Here is a 20,901-nt window from a genome sequence, read left to right as displayed (position 1 = left end):
GTTATCGTTAAAAATTTGAAGAGCGTAAGGGCCAAAAGGAAAGCACAACAGTTAGAAGCGGAAAGAACTTAGAAATCGGCGAAGGTGGAGAGGGAACGCGATGCATATGCAGGTGTAACGAAGAAACATTTACGACGTAAGTACACCCACCTGGTATCGTTGCAGCGAGAGATCCACGTTGTCGAAATTAGCTTTGGTCCCTATTCCGCCGACTTTTCACGCAACGCGAGAATGTCAGCTAACGTCGCGTATTCGGCAAAGGTGGTAGCATTTTGCTCGGATGGTGATTCACCCTCTGTTATCACGGCGCGGTGTCGGCGGCTTCGAAAACGAACGTGTTCGTTCCGTCGTCGGTCTCGTTCTCGTTACTCCATCGAGCCACTCGAAGTGGGATCCCTCGAAAACCCGACGATCCCGCGACAATTACCGGCAATTATTCGTGCACCGAGCAGTCAGCCAGCCAGCCAGCTAGCCAGCCAGCCAGCCAGCCAGCCAGCCAGCCTTTCGGCGTGTATCCACCGAATTAACGCGAACAGAGAGATCGGGTCGCGTTGCGTGAACGTCGAAAAGTTACTTCGAGCGTGGGGGCCGTGCAATAGGGCGAGAATCGGGAGGGTAGAAACGAACAAGATCCTTTATTTTCGGAGGCAGTGTGCAAACAGAAACAAACACACCAATGGTCACGTAAACGACACTTCTCTACTCACTCTTGGGCCAGAACACTTCGCGGACTCCTGCTCGAGCGTCCGCTCGACTCGCGGTCTCTGTTGTTGTTTATAGTTTGGTCGGAATAAACGCGGCTCGGGGAACGCAAACTACAGTGGAGTAGTGGACGATCACGCGCGAAACGTCGAAAAGGAACGGGCACGCATGGAACGGAAGCACGGTGAGCCAGAGAAAGAGAGAAACAGGAGAAGAAAGAAAGAGAAGGAGACAGAGAGAGACAGAGAGAGAAAGAGAGACAGAGAGACAGAGAGACAGAGAGAGACAGACAAACAGACAGAGAGACAGAGTAGTTAGTAAGTAGGAGAGATAGAGAGAAAACGCGAGAAAGATGAATAGACGAGGAAAGAGAAAAAGAGGAAGCGAAAGTGAGAGAAAGAGAAAAGAGATGGGATACAGGAAGGCCGGCCACGGTAGTACGGCCGACGAGGAGGGAAAATGATGTTCTCGGTGCAGATGCACTCGCGGTCTAAAAGACACGTAAACGCACAGAAAATCGACGTGCACGCGACGGCGGTCGCGACGATACTGCGCCCTATCGGGCGGCCCTGCGCAAATATAATACCACCCCTCTCCTACAGTCCGGCCACGCTATTCTCCTCACCGCCACTACCACCACCAAACCAAACCAAACCCAACCCAACCCAACCCAACCCAACCCCCTACCGACGATCGGTTTCTCTTCCTACCCTTTTATCCGCCATCCTCTTCCACCCCTTTGCCCCATTCCCATCTACCACTCCGCTCCATCCGACCCTACTACTCCGTCTTTCCATCCCCCTATCCTCTTTTCCGCGCTCTCTCCTGCTCCTCTTCCACCCTCCTATCGCGCTTCTTTTTTTTCCTCTCTTTCCACGGCGCTGGCGACCCTTGCCCGCGCTACCGCAGAACCTGCTACAGGGATCCCTTTTCTAGAACGGGGGCGGGAGGGAGAGGGCTTTGCTGCGAGCTTCCGGTGCACACCGATGGCTATTTCCGTTCACGCTCCAAGGACTCAAGACGACGAAGAGGACCGGTCGGCTAACCGGGGCGCTACCTCTCTGCTCTCTCTATCGCGGGGTAATCGCACGTATCGTGCCCGATCGTGCCTCGATCGCCGTACCTCGTGTATGCCGATTACGTCCAACGACCGATAAGATTCCTTCGCTAGGCTCGCTATTTCCAGACCCTTTGAGCCTGACGATTCGCTGGACACGACCGTTCATCCCGATTTATTCGATGTTTCACCGATACGCACCGTGTGCGCTACCTAAGTTTCTCCGCCCGTTGTTACAGGCCTCGGCGAACCAACGCGTCGGTATTTTATAATTATCTCACCTTTGTATCTAGAATCTGCATAGTATAGATTTTCCGAGCTTGTTCGCGCGGATCGGATACGCCATCCTTCGTTACAAATATATAGATAATAAAGGTAGATAGATGCCGCGCCGGTGTCCTTTCTCGTTATTCGTTTCGTCTTTCGACCGACATCTCGCAGGAATCGTAATCGCGCGAAAAGAGTGCCGTCGCGAAACAAAGCTGTGTCGCAAATACGAGTGCCACTCGAGTGACGATTACCTGTGCCCCGTCCCTCCCGAAGGCTGATTGCGAAGCACCGACGGTTTTATCTTTGCGTTTCTCCGTACGATTGCATCAAATTATTATATCAAACGGAAATTGTTATTCATTCACTTGACTGTTACATCGCTCGACCCAGTCACGTTGCAGCTGAATAGGAATTCAGACAAGTTGGTATTCTATTCGAGGCGTGTTCCTATGTGTGAAGTAAAATAAACATTTGGCATCTTCTTGTATAGGACATTCCACTACACATTACGCCACGACGGTATCGCGGTATTACGGTATTACGGTATTACGGTATTTCGAAGTAAATCCGGCAACTTGCACGTATATCTGTATATTATGCCTTAAGAAATAAGTTTGGAGGGACAAAAGAAACACAAATACTCTGCATACGTTCGGTAATCAAATTAGATGTACGTATATATACCGCGAATGTAACGCGGATGAAGAATAAAAACAACGTAATGTTAAGCCAACTTTGTCATTTAATCGTAAGACGTTGATCGCTAATTTTATCGACGGGATAATTCGTATTTGTAATTTTCGAAGTTGATTAAAAATATTTACGACGAGGCTGATATCCTAGGGTTTGTTTTAGAAATATCTTTTGCATCTGCGTTAATTCCATCGAATTAAACGGACTTCCAAAACAGACGCGATAGATATCGCGAGAGGCGGAAATAGATCGAACCATTTCATAAATAGTTGACGGCGTTCGATCCGCAGGAAGCCGCGAGAGGAGCGCTCGCGTTACCAGTTAAAATGTAACGATTTCATTAGTGGTATTTAATGTATCGTTGTAAACTCGTTGATAATATTAGGCATTTCTAGGTATTAAATTTACATGAAATTTTTCGTAAAGCAAAAATCGACGAAACTTAAACTATGGTAAAAAGACTAATTTTCCTCGCGTTTCGTAATAATTTTATTCTATATGGTAAATACGATAATATTCTACGTATAACGTACATAAATACGTTGTAAGAAGAATGTTAGGTTCGAAACCGTTGTATCGAGTCTGCCTAATAACGCTAATTAGCTAATTTCGAAAATTTGATTACAACGGATTAAAAAACAAACGAAATCTCATATTCCGTAATGGAAGTTCAAGCATTTGCGATTCGGTTCCAAGAACACGACAATTACCGTACATCGTGCCTTTTGCAATAAGATTGATCTTTAGCACTTTTACCGCATATGCCAGTAAACCTACTTCCGAGCAATAGAAAACGCTATTACGAGGAACGTTATAAAATTAGATTTTAACTCGAAATTCAATTTTATCTTACCTTTAGTTTGCTCGATATCTTATTTGTAACCTACAGAATCGTATTCCCTTAATTATTTTTGTTTTCCCTTAATTATTGTTATTGTAGTTTAACGATATTATTCTTCAAAATATACAGGGTGCGGAAATAACTTCGCTTTGAATATTTCCGTTATTTTTAGGGAAATGGGAAAACTTTGCTTGCAAAAGTGGTACTGCGCGAAGGGGGCTGTGACATGGCAGCGATAATTCTTTCGTACCTCGGCACGGTCTCCGGAGATTTCAAATTCACCTTCGTTTTTCTAAATCGCTTTCTTTACTTTTTCATAGCTGGTAGAATAGAGAATATTTGGACGATGTCAACGGTCTCTGATACACGCATTGTCGTTCGACGATAAGTAAGCGTAAGCAAGGAATCTTACTCGATAATAAACGTGACAAGCAGTGTTCTCTTTGAAATTGTCGGATAGTTCAAGTCCGCGTACTCGCTATCGCTTGTGGATTATGTGTTTCGTCACGCATACTGCGACGACGTATCTTGCCGTATCTTCGTAGCCCTCGTTGGACCCACTTATACGTACGTATTTGTAACCAACGTAACACGTTACAGTGTTAAAACAACGTAATAGTTTCGTGACTAGCTTATCCGCCTGATATAACGCTGCTTCGTCTCTTTCCGTGAAAGATTCATTCAGATACATACGTATTCCGTTGGCAACGTCAAAAAGTATCGCGTGCCAGCGAAGTATCGTGAACAGCCAGTAGCGTCGTCAGATACGAAACAGAGACTCGTCGCAGCATGCGCCACGGTCGATCCGCGAGTAATAACAAGTGGACAGAATTCGACGATCCAGTGATTTCAAAGTTGCATCGATGCGAACGATCGGTCGTTCGTTTATCGTCGAACGACCTTGTACAAGGGGTCGTTGAAATCGTGCAAACATCCGCTGTTCCATCGGACGGGAAGCGATTCGAAAGAACGGCGGTGACCTTGAAATCTCCCAAGACCACCCATCTACAAAAAAGATCATCACTGCCATATTACCGCCCCCTCCATACCGTACAATTTTCGTCGACAAGGTACCTCGATATCTCTAAAAATAACGGAAGGATGCAGAACGATGGCTAAATACCGAGAGATACAGAACGTCTTAGAAATTACGATAGATCCTTTTACTCAAACGTTTGATTGCCCGAATACCTTTCGTTCGAATAATACCGGGCAAAAGTATACTCTCGGTACATGTATTCGTTAATCAGGTTGTTCTCCACTCGTCGTCAGACGTGTAAATGACGAAAAAATGATCGACACGATTAAACGGATATTTGACACAACCGAGAAACGGTATAAAACAGGAAAGACAAGTAATCACGGTCAACTAGTAAATTAATCAAATATTTTTGAAATTTTCTTACTTATACGATACCGCGCGATAAATTATCAGTTTTCTTCTCGACTCGAAAAATTCGATCACTCTAACCATAGCGATTATCGCGATTATTCGACACGTGCTTAAGCTAGAGCACGTCGTTGTTTGTTCCAACGAAGGAAAACGCAGGGCCGTGTAAAAATTAAGTCGAAGATTTCGTTTGTTGCCGTTTACGTACGACACGTACCCCGTGTGCTGCTCGTTTACGGAACAATGTGACCAAATCCGTGGTAAGTTTTGGTACATTTGTACCGCAGAACGAACGTAGGTTAGTACGCGGACCAATCGATAAAGCGTACGTACGAAAGCGTACATCCTCGAGCGAGCGATGCTTGCAAAAAGAGTCGCCTACCAGTGCACTTTCTGTTTATTTTGTTCAACCGGACTTTCCCTGAATGCCGACTGACAGCCGTCATTCACGAAACGATCCGTCACTACTCTCACGCTGAATTTTAACCTTAAAAGATACCATAAAAGGAAAGCACGATAGCGTTATCACGGACGAAATAAACTCAAATATCAATATATATTAAATATTAATAATTATTACGAATTTTGAAATTTAAAAAGAAAAATGTCTTTCGGGTTTTCATTCTCATCGATGGTTTTTTTACGTAGCAACGATATGTTACGTCGATGGTGTTGCTATTCTTATACAAATTACAACTATTACAAAGGATAAACTTCAGACATAGCGCATACGTACATCTTTGAATATCATAGAAAGGGGAAAATAACGCGATAACGCGAAATTGAGCATCCCCGTTCCTGTTCGAAATATTTATCCCGAAAGAGATTTCGTTAAAAGATGTCGCTGATATTAAAAAGTAACCGCCTGCGAAAACTCGAACAAAGTAACTTTTAAAGGAAAAGACACAACGAAACGCAACGTTGTAAGAATACTTATTTCTCCTTCCTGGTTAAACGATTTTGATCTAGAACGTCTATACACGTTCGGAAAAAGTAACCTGCATATTAATACACATACATACGAGATAAACGAAACACCTTGTACAAGTAGTACGTATTCCGAACGAAATATTTGCCGTAATAAGTAGAGTAAATAAATCAACGGTCAGACACAACGATCAAATCCATCGTTTTAAAAGATTTTAAGCTCTGCGCGATCTACGCGACCTTCGTTAGCCTCTGCCACGCTTATTCCTTCCGTGTCTCGTTCGAATGTCGACTTATAGAGTAATACTTATAGCGCAATTGCACGAATGGCCTAGATTTTCTGGTAGAATCAAACGCAAAATCTTCAGTTTTTCGATACACGCTCGTGCAATTTTCATCGCTTCATCTTCCCCCTCGACACAGCTCTATAAGTACGTAAGAGAAATAACGAAAGATCACACTTTCGTAAAATCTCTATTATCCGAAATAGGAAAGCCAAGCAAATATCTTTGCATGGAATATTTTATAGCATTTGCTATATTACATTATCTCGAGCTGAATGTATGTACGTTCGGTTGAAAGTCGTGCAGAGAGCTAATACACAAGCGCATACATACGTATGTGGTTATATAGTTACGCGCAGGTGAGCAGCGTGTTCCTCGAGCTGGAATAAGTTCGGGAAATGAGATTTTCGCGCGAAAGAAATTCTCCGGATTTTTGCACCATATCTATCTGTTACGTTAAGAGGTTAATTGCCATTTTTAAGCCAAATATCGATATAACCAAACTTTTCGAAATATCTCGTTTTTACAGTACTTTGTATGATTTTTCGTTTATGCAAAAATTATGGCCAATTAATACAGAGACCAAGAGACGATACGATACAAGGTTTCTACGATAGCCATAAATAATCGTAAATCGATGAATCGCGCGTAATATTTCAAATCTCATCGTTTACTGAATGGATATAGATATAAACCAGACTTTTTCCTACCGATTCGAAGCTGTAGCTTGTATTAGTTACATGGGACTATGGGACTGTGAGACACCCTGTACGTATGGTTTCACGCGTTTTTTAATTAAACGAAGACCGTCGAGAATTTGAACGGTACAGGAACGCTACGATATACTTTATTTCCCTTCGATTTTTACTGTATTTTATTTCGCACGATCTGTTGCCGAGTCGTTGAGAAAATACTTTACACTTACCGACCAGGTCGGTTGGATTGTGCGAAAACATTGGACGATTATCAGACGTCTTCACACTTTGGAAACGAAAAATAAAGCGGAGGAAACGAAATTGGCAAACTAACAAAATTTATTTTATTTTCATTCGGATGCGGTTTTCACGTATGAAAAGGTATTTGAATAGAAAACGAAAATGCTATGTGTCATAAAACGTGACATGGAGAACGATATTAATATAAAACTGCAATATATATATATATATATATATAAATACTGGAGCAATATTTCTAAAATTACGCAGACGGTAAAACAATATACGTTTCGTATCAAAACCAAATAAAACGACAATTATACGTATCATAGTATCGATGGATATAACGCGATCGAATTCTAAAATTACCCTTAAATAAAAAGTAAAAGATGCGACTTATCGCGTTCTTCCCCTACAGTTCTCAAATGTTATATGCGTATATAAAAATTTTTCACAATCGATACTCTACATCTGTATATAAATTCATCGAAGTAATTTTAAAGCGATCGAAATAAATTACCAATTAGTTTGCGACATTCAGTGGTAGCTGATAAATATAAATAATCAAGAATGTAGAGAACTCGAAAAGAGTTGTTTAATATTCAGAATGATCGCTATTTATAACAATCGTTTCCAACGCAATGTAAACATATATGTACGATACTATAGGTCTACGTATAAATAATCGAGTATATGTATGATAGAGCCAAAAACATGAAATTTAATTAATAAAACTTTTATACGATACATGGCCATGAATACATTCGAGGAATTTTAAATAAATTTCAATGCGGTCTCGTATGAGATTACTTTGCTTTATAACGTGCAACTTTCTTCATGTAATATTCATGTAATATAAATTAAATCCGTTTTAAACAACGCAATATTTGGTACGTGGTAAGGTTCGGTAACTCTATTTTATATCTATTTTTAATTTGCGCGTATACCTTGCTCGATTCGTCTACCGTCGCGTTAGAAAGATGCTTTAATATCATTCGTCGTTTAACATCGCTAAAATTTCAATTGTCCGCTATGATACGATAAAACAGAAATATAGTAATCCTAATCTTTACTTAAATAAAGTAGTAACTAAAAGTAAAATAATTTATTAATAACTATCGTATAGTTAAAATTATTAATTATATAGGATCAATTTGCTTTGAACAGAATTCTAAAATGATCTCTAATAATTAACGGGCAAACACTTTTACGTATTACATATGTTTATGCGCAATTCAAAGACACACGCGTCAACACGGAAAGATTGAAATCGAAGAAACGAAAGCTCTCTAAAAATAGGTACAAGTGTGTTTTCGTACCAAATTATTTTCTCAATTAACTATGGAAAAACAGACTTTTCTTTTAACCGGGTAAGGACTTCGCGTTGGAATAAACTCGTTGCTGTCGTTTCAGGGAAGGTTGTTAGAAATACGTACCTTTACCTTTATTCCATGACAAAGGATGCTTTATATTTGCGTCATACGTGCGCTGTTTAAGACAATAGATTCTATTGTACAAAGTGGATAAGAGCATTTCAGCGATCTCGGAGCATTTCACCATTGGTAACAACAGTAACAATAGTAAGAATCGTTTTGAAACATTAAGCTTTGAGAATTTCAATCGTTCGAGTTCAAATGCGCCGTTAACTATTACTACTGTTATTGCTAAATGGGTACCTACTCTGTGATAGCAAAAGTAAAAATTGATACGAATATACAACAATGCTGCTAGAAATATCATGTCCGATGCGTACAACATACTCTAATATGTGAAAAACGCGGAGAACAAAGATATATAAATATATAATAAAGTATATATACTATAACCATTTACGTAAAATTTAGGAGCGAACATTAAACAGACGCCTTCAAAGTCGCTTATCCAGGTATCCGAAGGGCCAATTTTCATCCACCTTCTTATTATCACCTGTCTATTTGTATCACCGATTGACGATAACTATTATTTTAATCCGTATCTACTAATACAGTTTACAGATCAGGTGGTAAGATCTTGGCTAAGATCAGAGACTAAAATTAGACTAAAGATATTTTCAACGATTTAAAGAATGTGTTTAAATATACACAATAATAACTGTCTAAACGTTCACTCGTTGTCGGTACAATATACGATCAGAATCAGGTTGTTTGTTTCCGTGGGTATACGACTAGAATGGTAAAAATGTTTCGGTGACTCGAAGCAAACGTATAATTGTAAAGGGCGATTAGTAGGCGTACACCTACCGCCTTGATTGCCACGGTGGTTACGATTATTATCGATGACTCGCGTTAGTAAACTTTTTACGCCGACTAAAATAAAATAAACTTCATGGAGTAAAAAATGTTCAACGATGCGAATGACAATTAGATAACATTGCGAGAAGCAAGTACGCAGATACGATATAATATTTCGCAAAACGCGTTAAAGTCTTCGATATAACTTTTAACTCTTTGCGGTTTGAGGTTTTCGCACAGCGTTCGCTCACACTTGCGTCTTACGCTACACCATAATGCCGATTGCCGTCGGTTAAATAGCTACGCAAAACGGATCAAAACGTCGTTCGTTTTCCTACGTTGCTCTTCGACTAAAAGACGATACGCGAAGAGTTTGTATCGATAACGTGTATAGTAGGTCACCAAACCAGAGCGACAGGTTTCCTAAGCGTCAAAGTTTCGGTCGAACAGCAGCGTTCCGGTGGAATGTACAAGTTTCGTCCAGCCGTGGCCGATGGGAGGCAATTGATTCTGCAGTTAGACAAATCTGCCTATATGGCTGTGCCAGACAGTCGCGTCAATGGACGAAACGAGAAGGTCGATGTTAAAAGAGAATCGAAGGAAGATCGAAACGCTCCATGAACGATTTGTAGAATCTGCGTCAAGCGGCAGAAAATGATTTTAGAGAACGGCCCAGTGTAAGCACGCGCGCTTACCACAGCACAGATAGAATATCGCGATAGAGTGGAAATACCGATCCGAAAGCTTCGTTCGAATCAGTCAAATTACTCGAACTCGAACAGTTTCGGTTCGAATAACTCGAACAATCTGATTTCAACGGAGTACTTGGAAATGGAAAATAGAAAGGAAGAAGTGGTTCGTAGTACGTACGTACGAACTATTAGGCATAAAATTATTGGCACAGATATTAAATCAAAAAAGGAAAAAGCGTCGGTCGAAGGATTCGCAGAAATACTTTTAATACTTTTAATACTCTTTTATTGCGATATATGCTTTACGCTTTACGCTATAAACTGGCCGAATGATAAAGCAACGACGGTACACGATAAACGCCGAGCTTCTTGGACTTGGCAAAATTATCGACGTCTCGTAAAGAAGACAATTACAATCGAAAGACCTTGCTTCAAGTGCCTTGGTCCGAATAACAATTTTTAAAGGTTTCAATAATTCCTAATCATTTCTAACGTTTCTCTCATCTTTCATAGCCATTCTTCGTATCAAGCGTGCCAATAGGTAACGAGATAATAAGAAACACAAGCGTAACGTCGATAAATCTATCGCTATAACGACGAATTCCAACTTTTACCGATAATCTATAGAAAAAATACAACTACGTTTTCTAGACGCATTCCTGTGTAACGATACGCAAAATTATCATTTCTTACAACGTTATCCCATACCACTACCTCATTTCTGTTTTACAATATTTCTTCCCATTGCTGATCATTTTCAAGACACAGTTTGCCCCAGTTACGTGGGTCACCTTGCACAACAATGGCCTTTTCAAGATTTTCCAGCGTGAATTGATCTCGTTTATTCGAAAATTCAAGGCTGAAGAAGATTATTCCAAATTGTAATTGGTACAATTTACCCTTTTCCTAATATCGTGCTGAAATTTCTTTTTATAGTTTTACGAGTGTATCCTGATTCAAAATTTTTATAATCTTCGATATCGTATCGCAATCGTTAATTTTTTCTTAAAACTCCACTAAACTCCTCTCTAATCGTTCGACCGAAGAGGATCGGATACACTTTTCAGTTAAAGTTAAAGACATTTTCGTTTTTTAGTTTTATTTATTTCAGAAATAACAACACGTAGGTGCAAGAACAATAATTTAGTTCGCAACGTTAATCGAATTACGAATTAAACCAAGTAGCAATAAATACTTCTCTGATAAAAATTTTAATTGTTTCGTATAGAATAATACGTACCGCCCCTGTTATACCGTCTCTACCTAAGTTTCTCGTTTCGTTACGATCGACCGAAGCGGATATTTGAAATCTAAAGAATTTTTTAACAAGAACCTAACTGCCAGGAACCTCGATCGTCGACACCAAGTTGCGCTAAACACATCTAATCTCAAAATCTAATCCACCGATCTGCGACATCCGCAATTGTCGAGTTACCGTGAAATACATGCTTTTAAATTACCTTAAATTCAATTACTGTCGCAACTAATACGAGAATAAAGGAACTTAAACGAAAATCTCTGTAATAAAAATCAAATTTCTGGAAAACGTGTCGTAATTTGATAAAATCTAAAAAATTTGATAAGATCCCTGTCCGCCCGCATTGTCGTCGCTAATAAGTGCACGTAAAAGCGGTTGATGCGATCTTCCCAATTCATCGTTTGCGTCAAATTCGTCTATATTCGAGACGACGTGTCCTAATATTTCTCTTATCTTATTTTTATATTTTGGCCCGAAAAATTCTTATTCGCTCGAGATACGATTCGTTCAACGTCCTGTATTTTTATTAAGCGAAGTATTTTTCTCGCTACGTTCTTCGGCTGTTTGCAGAAATTGATCGATAATCAGCTTACTTAATACGTACGATACCTAACTCAAAAGTTAACTTAACTTAAAATAAACTGCTTTGTTCTTGTAATTCGTTTCGACTAAAAAATGGCATCTTTCTATTGGTTACATCACGGTGTTCGGCAAATAGCTAGAGTATTCGACCGTATTTATGCATCCATTCGCATATCTTGCCTTGTTCGTTGCAACGCGTACATATAGCAGTCACGCCTATCGTACGAGGTTATCTTCATCTGCAATGTTCGCTTCTATTCGAATGTGAACGATAAATCGTGAAAAGGTTTCTAGGAACGTGTCGATGGTCTCGGTAATGGAAAGCACGAGTGGCCTGCACGAGAACTTTACGACGATAAAAGTTCTTACTTGATGAATATATGTTCAGTGTGTGGGTGAACGAACCGATTAAATTTGTTCATATTAAAACAGATAAAATACTCGGTATATCGTGCATAAACGTAAAGTGTATAATCGTTATATAAGTGTATATCATCGATCAAAAACCGCTTAGACAAATAGCTAATTATTTCGCCTACGACACAATAAAAATGTTTATTTTTAACTAGAAATAGTCGTAAGATTAAATATATTACGCGCAAAGTTGGTTAGTAGTCTATTCTTTCGAGTAAAGTATCTGTTTATAGATTTTTCGTCGATACTTGCAAATATCTCCAAATTCCTAAGTTTCCTTTGAAAGTAAGCCAGTACCTTACGCGTACACGTACCGAAACTATACCTGTGAGCGCGGGATAAACTTTTGTTGCTTGAAATAGCGTTTAACTCCGACAACCGCAAAAATTTTATCAAAGAATATTGATAAGTCACACGATGATAGGGTATATCGTTCGACAGATACTACATATTTAACAGAATCGAAAAGACCAAATAATTTTTTAAGCAAATAAACTAATTTAATCTATACTGTACGCGTTGAAGGATATTAACCTGTCGCAAAACGACTTCTCGTACGAAATTTCGTCGTTCCCGAATATATCGTTCGAGAAAAACATGTTACAGCTCCTTGACTATAAACGATACAACCTTATTCAGAGAACTTTGATCTAGTTTTCATAAAGGCACTTATGCTGGAAAGATCATATGCTCGAATAAAAATCTGTTTAAAAAGTTGATTTTGTTGACTCTATCAGAATCGATGTAGGTTTTCGAAGATACGAGCTGAAATACAAAACGCGTGGAATTTTCATTTATATGTAGATGCCACAGAATCAGAGATATGCTTGTTCAAAAGCGACATTTACTCCTGAAAAAATTAAAATCTTTTATTAATAGCAACAATCTGCGCTTTAAATTCACATATGGAAAATAGCGTAAAGTAAATATAATTATTATATAAGGAACATTCAGCCATTCACAGTGCCATCTACGCCACCTTATTCTGTGCCATTTTATTTTTCGTAGAAAACGATTTCACACGTAAAAATTATTTAACTGCTTTTTAGTTTAGTCCGAGGAAGACACGGCCGAGCGAAAGCCGTTCGATGTATTATAACGCTCTAAATTTCTCGTGTTAAATATCGTCAACGCAATTATTAATATTTATTTCCTGTAAAAGGTAGTTTTTATTATGGTATTTTTCGTATTCGAACCGCAAAATAATTATTTTTTAAATCATTCGTCATAAAGGATTAATATTCAGTTCGTCTCTTCCTTGCTTTCCGATGTTATACCAAATGTGAACTATAACTGTATCTTCCTCGTCATGCTTAATGAATAACACGTCATAATTATTGGAATTTGAGCAACGCTCTCTCTCTCGTACGATTAATCTACATACGTAGTCAGATACTTGACATCCGAACAACTAGATAGACGTAACGTAAATTCATCGTAAACGCAGTAAAATTTACATTATCGTATTTGAGATATGCAAACGTTGTTCGATCAAACTATAAGCTGGTCGATATAATTATAAGTATACGTAACTTTTTGCTTATTAAAATCTTTAGCTAGATTTCATTGTATGGAAAGCGATGGATGCCCGGGAGGAAGAGAATGCCATTTGTCAGAGCATCGATAGAGAAACGTAAGGACGTTAGTAGTACTACCATTATAGTAAATAAAATAATTACTAACCCGACCCAGGTTAAAGCTAAGGCTGAGCTGCGGAATATTTCTGCATAACGCGGCATCACGTGACCGGGCACGAATTACCGGCATTCATCGCAGTAAATTTGCTTTTGCTTTTTTCCCCCGATACATCTATCATCGGTTTTGGTTTACCCAAACTTTGCGAATGCTTCGTTCCAAGACATGTTCGTATCGAACGTAATCTCTCTCTCTCTCTCTCTCTCTCTCTCTCTCTTTAGAAAATACACTAAACAATAGTGTTATTTTGCCATTATTATATAGAAGTAAAGAAAACGAACATATGGGTTTTCTATAATTTAAGCGACGAGCAAAAAGATCGCTGTCAGACGACTGAAGATAGCAACTAAACTCTCATATACGTACATATAAGCGATAAACGATTAATCGGAGTACTGAACTTTGTCATTAGCTTCTACAAAGCCCTTTTGCTACAAGCAGTGCGTATAATAATAAACGATACTCGGAGGATCCCCCACTCCTCTGCCACTAGGTGAAAATGAAGCATCAGATCCACAAGACTAATAATACGTGGACATATATCACGGAAGACTGGACAATTCCGTTAGCACGGAGGTTGGAGCTCAACGAGGTGCGTTCTTAACGACTTATCGAAGCATACGAGGGATAAGCTCGGCTCAATGATCACTATGTGTAATCAGGTATAACGTTACACGATGCTTACACGGCCCCAAGAGCCCGAGTCTACTATTTTGTGCGCTAGTAGAACTGTGAAAATGCCTTTTTACGAAGCAACCGAGCATATGCGCCATCGTAGCTCGACCATACGCTGTCACAGCCCTATGGACCGAGTGAGACGTTGCACGGGTGAAATGTTTCACCAACGAGACTCAAAGGATAGTTAACAGTTAACGGCCATGTGACCATACCGTCATCCTATCCCGCACCAATCGACCGCGATGTGTACCCTCGCACCCTTTATCCTCTTTTTCTCGCTTCGTCCTTTTCTCTCTCTCTCTCTCTCTCTCTCTCTCTCTCTCTCTCTCTCTCTGGTCGCTTACTTCTGATTCGTTTGTTTTATACCTTAGTAGGTGCCAGTCCAAGATTCGTTCGCGTATCGCGAGCGAACAGATTTCTTGATAAACGTGAAACGTTGAAATCGGGACGAAATCTATATAGGTCGCGGACTGAAAGGATATCGTTACGGAGAAGATGCGTTATCTTTCAATTTATTTACATACACTGTACATACTTGACGATCAGTTCATCGAGATACACGCATCGAGTACGTTCTGTGCATGCACGCACGTAGCTATATAGTCTCTTAAAAATATCGCGATTATTGGAAACTATAGAATTTCTACACGTTTCTATGTATTTTTCCAACGACTAATTAATCGTATAATTTCACGTTTCAAAAACTAATCGATCCTAGACTTGAAAACTATTTAACTCGAGCGCTACGTTTACTTCGACACGAGAGATTATTTGTTTGCCATTGAATTTACGAGTCAACCCTGCAAACAGTTATTAAGTCAAGTAAAAAAAAAATGATCTTTCAAAATAATTGAGACAGAGATCAACTATCGTTCCCAAGCGAAAGTAGATTTAGTATATGTTTCATACGTTCATCTTTTCTGAACCATTGTTCTAGAAAATTTCGACTACACAAGATCCACTTTCCATCGTAAGTAAAACATTCGAAGGCAGAACAAAGATATATAGTAAATATATCGAACAAGAGATAGGGAAAGAAAATACTGCTTAGAAAAGCACTTGATGAAAATCACGCGACTGTTACATTGTTTGAAAAATATGCAGTAGCGTTTAAAGCAGAATTTGTGCATAAGGTGTTGTTATTGATCGTGTCATCGGAATGTGTAATCGTAGAACCAGAAAAATTCGTTATTAAAGTCCAGGCTGTCTAGATAAAAATATAATATTGAAAACTAAGATGCAAACGTACACTTAAAATATCAGTTTATAATAATTAATCGGCTTATGTGCCTTCGTTGATATCGTATAATTGAGAGATTATATCGTATAAAAGATGAAAGAGTAAATAAGTTAAACATTTAAGAAGAAAGCAAATTTAGGCCCTATATACATAGCTCCGAATAAATATGACTTTGCTCATCGATGCTTTTTACGGAAATGTAATTAACGTACATGAAAAAACAGAAACAAAAGTTTTACGCGATATCGTGCTTACGATCGAATTAAAATAAAAATACCCATGCTATCACAAGTGTTATTTAAAACAAATACGAATACTTCAACTTTGGTAAAATATTAAATACAAGTATCTCGATTCTTTTAATCGAATGTGTGTGTGTGTGTGTGTGCGCGCGCGTATATCGCTTAACGTAAAATAAACCCATGCAAAATCCATTTCACTTTCTCTACCTTTTTCTCTTTCAGACAAGCGACGAATAATATTAGAACGAAAGCCTTTCATCCGAGAGGCTATTTCTCTCGCTGTTTGTTATGAATTATCTTTGATAATATCAACGAAGGCATTGTCGCTTTCCGACCGCCCCCTTGATTCATTTTCCAATGAAAAATCACCGTCCTTGAATTTCAAGACTTGGAACATAATTTCTTTAAAATGCCAAATTTATATGCTCTCAGCGAATTTCATGATCACGGACAAAGAAAAATGACTAACGAAATTCCAATAGTTCTGTCGCAAACTAAGTATTCAACGTTCATCGTATGTACAACGATGACAAAAACTATTCGCATATACATCCTTATCTTCCAATGAAGCGCTTTTACCGTGATACTTGGTCGAAAGTGTTTTCAGTGTCTAGGAAAACAGGATTGCAAAAGGTTGCAATTACTATCAAATTGAGCTTTAATACCCAAGTTATACTACGAAGTGCGCTTTTATCAGTACAAAATAAGCATAACTTACGATATATTGCTATTTCACACCGCATCTGTTTCATCTGTCATACTAACATAACCTCTCTAGATAGAATGGAAGACACTATTCGTCGCGTCTTTGCTCTCGCTTACGTTTCTACGTTTTTCTTTAAACTTCTCACACGGACTTGCGCCAACTTGTTCAATTTCGTACGAATTTGGCGACCGGATATGCGCGAGCTTCAGTCGGTTACTTTTTCTACATTTTTGCGCGTTTTTCACGCCCGTGATTTCCCTCAACCTCCTCTGTCTTGTTACTTTCAAAGTTCCTTTCTTCACCGTCGCTCACCCTGTAAAATGCGTATGCAATGTGTAGGTTCGCGCGAGCCTCTTTCCCCCCTGCTACGTTCTTTGCTTATTTATCCATCTCGAGCGTTTCTATTTCCTTAACCCTATGTAACTTTGATATTTATGATAGATCTAACGGTAAATTTAATACTAGTAAATATTTTATATGAAATTTGAGTAGCATCGAGAGATCGATAGACTGTAAAAAATAGTTTCGAGTTTACGAAGTTTACCATTATTCCGTAAAATTAGGATTTGAAAGAATCGAATATTCGTTGCTTTCTAAATAGAATTTTCGTCATATTATCATGACATGATATTAACGAGGACATATATGTGCACTGGTTTCTAATTACATTTTTTTGAAGGATGGAATTATAACAGTTACGAACCAGGGCGACGATATTCGAATCGTTGAGAAATCATTTAAATGGAAAATAGTTCAAAGCATATAAGAAATCGATAATGTTATTTAGGATCGTTTGACGTTCGAGCAACAAGTTCCTTAACCTACAAACCGGTTGGCAGCGCCGCTGAATACATCCACGCGGACGAGCGTCAACTAAAGTCGACGATACGTTATCGCCACACAATTACAACGTACTGTTGCTCGTGACCGTCGTGCGACACTACGCGACGACCGAAAAGGTTTTAAAGAAGGAATCGATAAACGGTAAGCATAGAACGTAGAATGCTGAGAAGCAGTAATAGGAGTTAACGGAGATTATGTTATCGATTATCGTATATCAATTCCGTAAATAGAATAAAGCGGCATCTAACGCGTTAGAGACGCAAAAACTTTCAGTTCTATCCGATACACGAACGATAAATTTTTGTAGGCTGAACAACGCTACGCTTTTGCTTGCAAGGTGCATCGATTACAGAAAGATGATGCTCTAATGGTTACCTTAACGTGGATATTCTCGTCAGAACCATTTGTTAATTCATGCGAGGACACCTCATCGTAACTCTTATTCGCTCCGCTCAGTAAATTACTAAACGAATTATTTACGCCTCTGATGAAAGAGACTCGCGATGCTCTCGATTAGTGCCCAGTCGAGCTTAACTGCGCTCCCTTAGTAATCGTCGTCATGCAACCTTGTACAAGTGTCTTTAGCTTACACCCTATTTCTCGATCAGCCACGAATATACGTGCTTTCACACTGAAACATTTCCTCTGAAGCGAACCCTTCGAGTTAACGAGACTTTGCTTCTGCGCGTCGATTTTCCCTTGTTCCTTTGCCTCTTAAAATAACTTTCTCACCTTCCCCTACCTCTTCTCCTTTCCACTTGTGCCCAAACAGCTAATAATTATTTTCAATCTACTTCTGTTACTCCTACGTGTACCAATTTTAAAATTTAATGAAAAAGAGTTAATAAATGAGTTTATACATCTATTCGTTGATAATGTATCATTATCATATTCAAAAACATTATTCGCATCAAAACATCTGTTACAAAGCATAGAATATTAAAATTTGTCATTAAAGACGTAGCATTAAGTGTGAGAAGATCTTGAGATAGTTGAAGTTTTGATGGCATTGATGCAGAGATTGACATATTGGTTATGATCAAAATTGAAAGTCTTATAATTATTTAATCGTGTAAGACATATTTTATCTTGTAGTTACTATCCAAACTCTAAGTTATTCATCGTTTGGCTTCAATGGAAGCCAATTTATAAAGTATAAAATTAGTTCATATACCATATGCAAAAGTACTTGTTCTTAGCTTTTAAAACAAATCTATAATAAAACACGAAACTTTATACAAGGTTCTTAAAAAAGTAGAGAGTCGACTAACTTAAGAAGATGAAACTTTATTAAATTTTGACTAGTAATGATCGAAATTCTAATAAACTTTGATAAGTATAAGATCAGAAACTCTAACGTAATAGTTTGAAATCTAAAAATTAAGTACCTATGATTTCTGAACTATGCCAGGCATCTGTAATCTTGTAATTCCATATGAAAACTTATTAAAGCCTACTTTTGTTTCAATAGAAGAATACAAATCAAATTTTCTAAAAGGTCTTCTTCTTAGTTGATGATATTTAAAATTGCAAAATATATAGAATATAATTAATCAATGTATGATATACTTCAAAGCTACTTACATTCTTGCCTTTCCAGCCCTTGTTGCATCTTCCTTAAAGAACAAGAAGAAGTCCAGGCTGTGAGATATCTGTAACAAAACATAAAATATTACAATTTGCTCTTGAAAGCACATTTTGCTGATTAAAATATTTCAGACAGCAAAAGGTGACATGCTATTAAATTTGAAACTTTAGCAATGATAGAGTCTAGTGATCTAATAAACTCCAGTAAGTATAGGAATTGGAACTTTAATATAAACGTTTAAAATCTAAAAATTAAAAATACAATGATTGATTTCTGATGAGTGTCAGACATTTTTATTTCAACATTGGCTATTAACGTTTGCAGACTTTACTCCAGTAGGAAAATATTTATAACTTTTCATATGATCGATCATCTATATTTTTTGATTAACACAAAATACAAAAAATTGAATAAATTGAAGTACAATATACAAAACTACTTACATTTTTCAGCTCCTGGAAAGGCTTTATCCTCTTGACAGATGCACTGACTTTAATACCGAAAATGAACATTTAAGAAAAGAAACATAAGAAAGAAAAGAATAAAACGCTACGTTAACGCGACCGGTTATAAAATATAATCGACAAACAAGAACTCTAACATTGCGTGCAAATTCACTTGATAAGATTCTACGACTTTCGCGTATTATTATTTACACAGTTCGATTTAATCAAAGCGATCGTGACTTGGAAACATTGAAATAAACTATAATGTAAACACTGACTCTACCAACAGCATCGCTCGCGATCACAAGTATTCTTTGAAAATAAAACTGTTTGAGGGGGAGGGGGAGGGGGGAGGGGGGAGGTTGAAAGAAGAAAAATATTTTCATATTTTGCATCTCCTCCCTATCGAACTTATTCAAGAAAATACTGCTATTGTCCTACACTTAAGAAATGATTATTAAGAAACTGCAATATATATTAAAGATATTAAATGTAAATTATAACACGTCTTTCGATATTGAATAAATGCTTGTGTATACCCTGAATGTACACAATACGATTATTTGCAAGAATCATACTCTGAACGTTCGTTATTATAATATAGAACATACACTCCGTTAACATACTATATCACGCTTTATAAATATTCGAAAATGTTTGCAAGAAATCTAAATTTTACAACTAAATATGCTTGAAGAACGACACTACGTGAAAGCGCGCGTGAAATCTTGTTTTGAAGCATCTGAGCGTCATTGCGCGCCACCTTTGTGGAAAAAATATAAGTTGTGAAGTTGCAAACATGTGACATTAACTGTAGCAAATTCACGTAATATAGCAAGATAAAGGCGGACATTCAGTGTGGAGAGAAATTCTGACAAATCAATCGTATATTTATTATGTAGGTATACTTGTAAATTTTCAGTATCTCAATTTTTAATTTCTATTTTATAGTTGCAATTATTACAGCAATTAAATTTTATTAGAAAATTTGAATTCTTATGATTACTATAATTTCAAGTTTGAATAGAATCTCATATTTCGTTAACTGAAACTTTTTGAGCGACTATCACTGTGTTTTTCAAAACAAATTACAATAATTTATATTTTTATTACAGGTTTTTCATCTTCCCTCCCTGCCTATTCCCTGGAAAAGAACTGCAAAGGCCAATAACGTAAGTAAACATGTA

General features: G+C 38.0%; 1 protein-coding gene and 1 long non-coding RNA gene across 10 annotated transcripts in view; one reads left to right on the top strand and one right to left on the bottom strand.

Moving 5' to 3' along the window:
• The window catches only part of LOC126868011 (1-phosphatidylinositol 4,5-bisphosphate phosphodiesterase epsilon-1-like), a 130,697-nt gene extending 129,447 nt beyond the window's left edge, over positions 1 to 1,250 (bottom strand). For 5 of the 6 annotated variants that reach the window (XM_050623132.1, XM_050623137.1, XM_050623133.1 and 2 more), the window contains exon 1: positions 708 to 1,250. The gene's annotated coding sequence lies outside the window, so the exon portion shown is untranslated. The other variant, XM_050623134.1, reaches the window with a different exon arrangement.
• A 154-nt stretch (positions 1,251 to 1,404) lies between these two features.
• Positions 1,405 to 20,901, top strand: part of LOC126868043 (uncharacterized) — a 34,216-nt gene continuing 14,719 nt past the window's right edge. The window contains exons 1-4 of one of the 4 annotated variants that reach the window (XR_007690516.1): positions 1,405 to 2,450; positions 17,625 to 17,821; positions 19,721 to 20,612; positions 20,830 to 20,886. This is a non-coding gene — a long non-coding RNA (uncharacterized LOC126868043). Of the gene's footprint in view, positions 2,451 to 14,957; positions 17,822 to 19,280; positions 19,472 to 19,720; positions 20,613 to 20,829; positions 20,887 to 20,901 lie in introns of those variants that run through there. The other 3 variants (XR_007690517.1, XR_007690515.1, XR_007690514.1) reach the window with 3 other exon arrangements.

The sequence above is a fragment of the Bombus huntii genome, chromosome 7, assembly GCF_024542735.1.
Source record: "Bombus huntii isolate Logan2020A chromosome 7, iyBomHunt1.1, whole genome shotgun sequence".
Lineage (NCBI taxonomy): Eukaryota > Metazoa > Arthropoda > Insecta > Hymenoptera > Apidae > Bombus > Bombus huntii.
The sequence above is the reverse complement of the archived record's forward strand: the minus strand, read 5'-3'. Positions and strand labels throughout refer to the sequence as shown.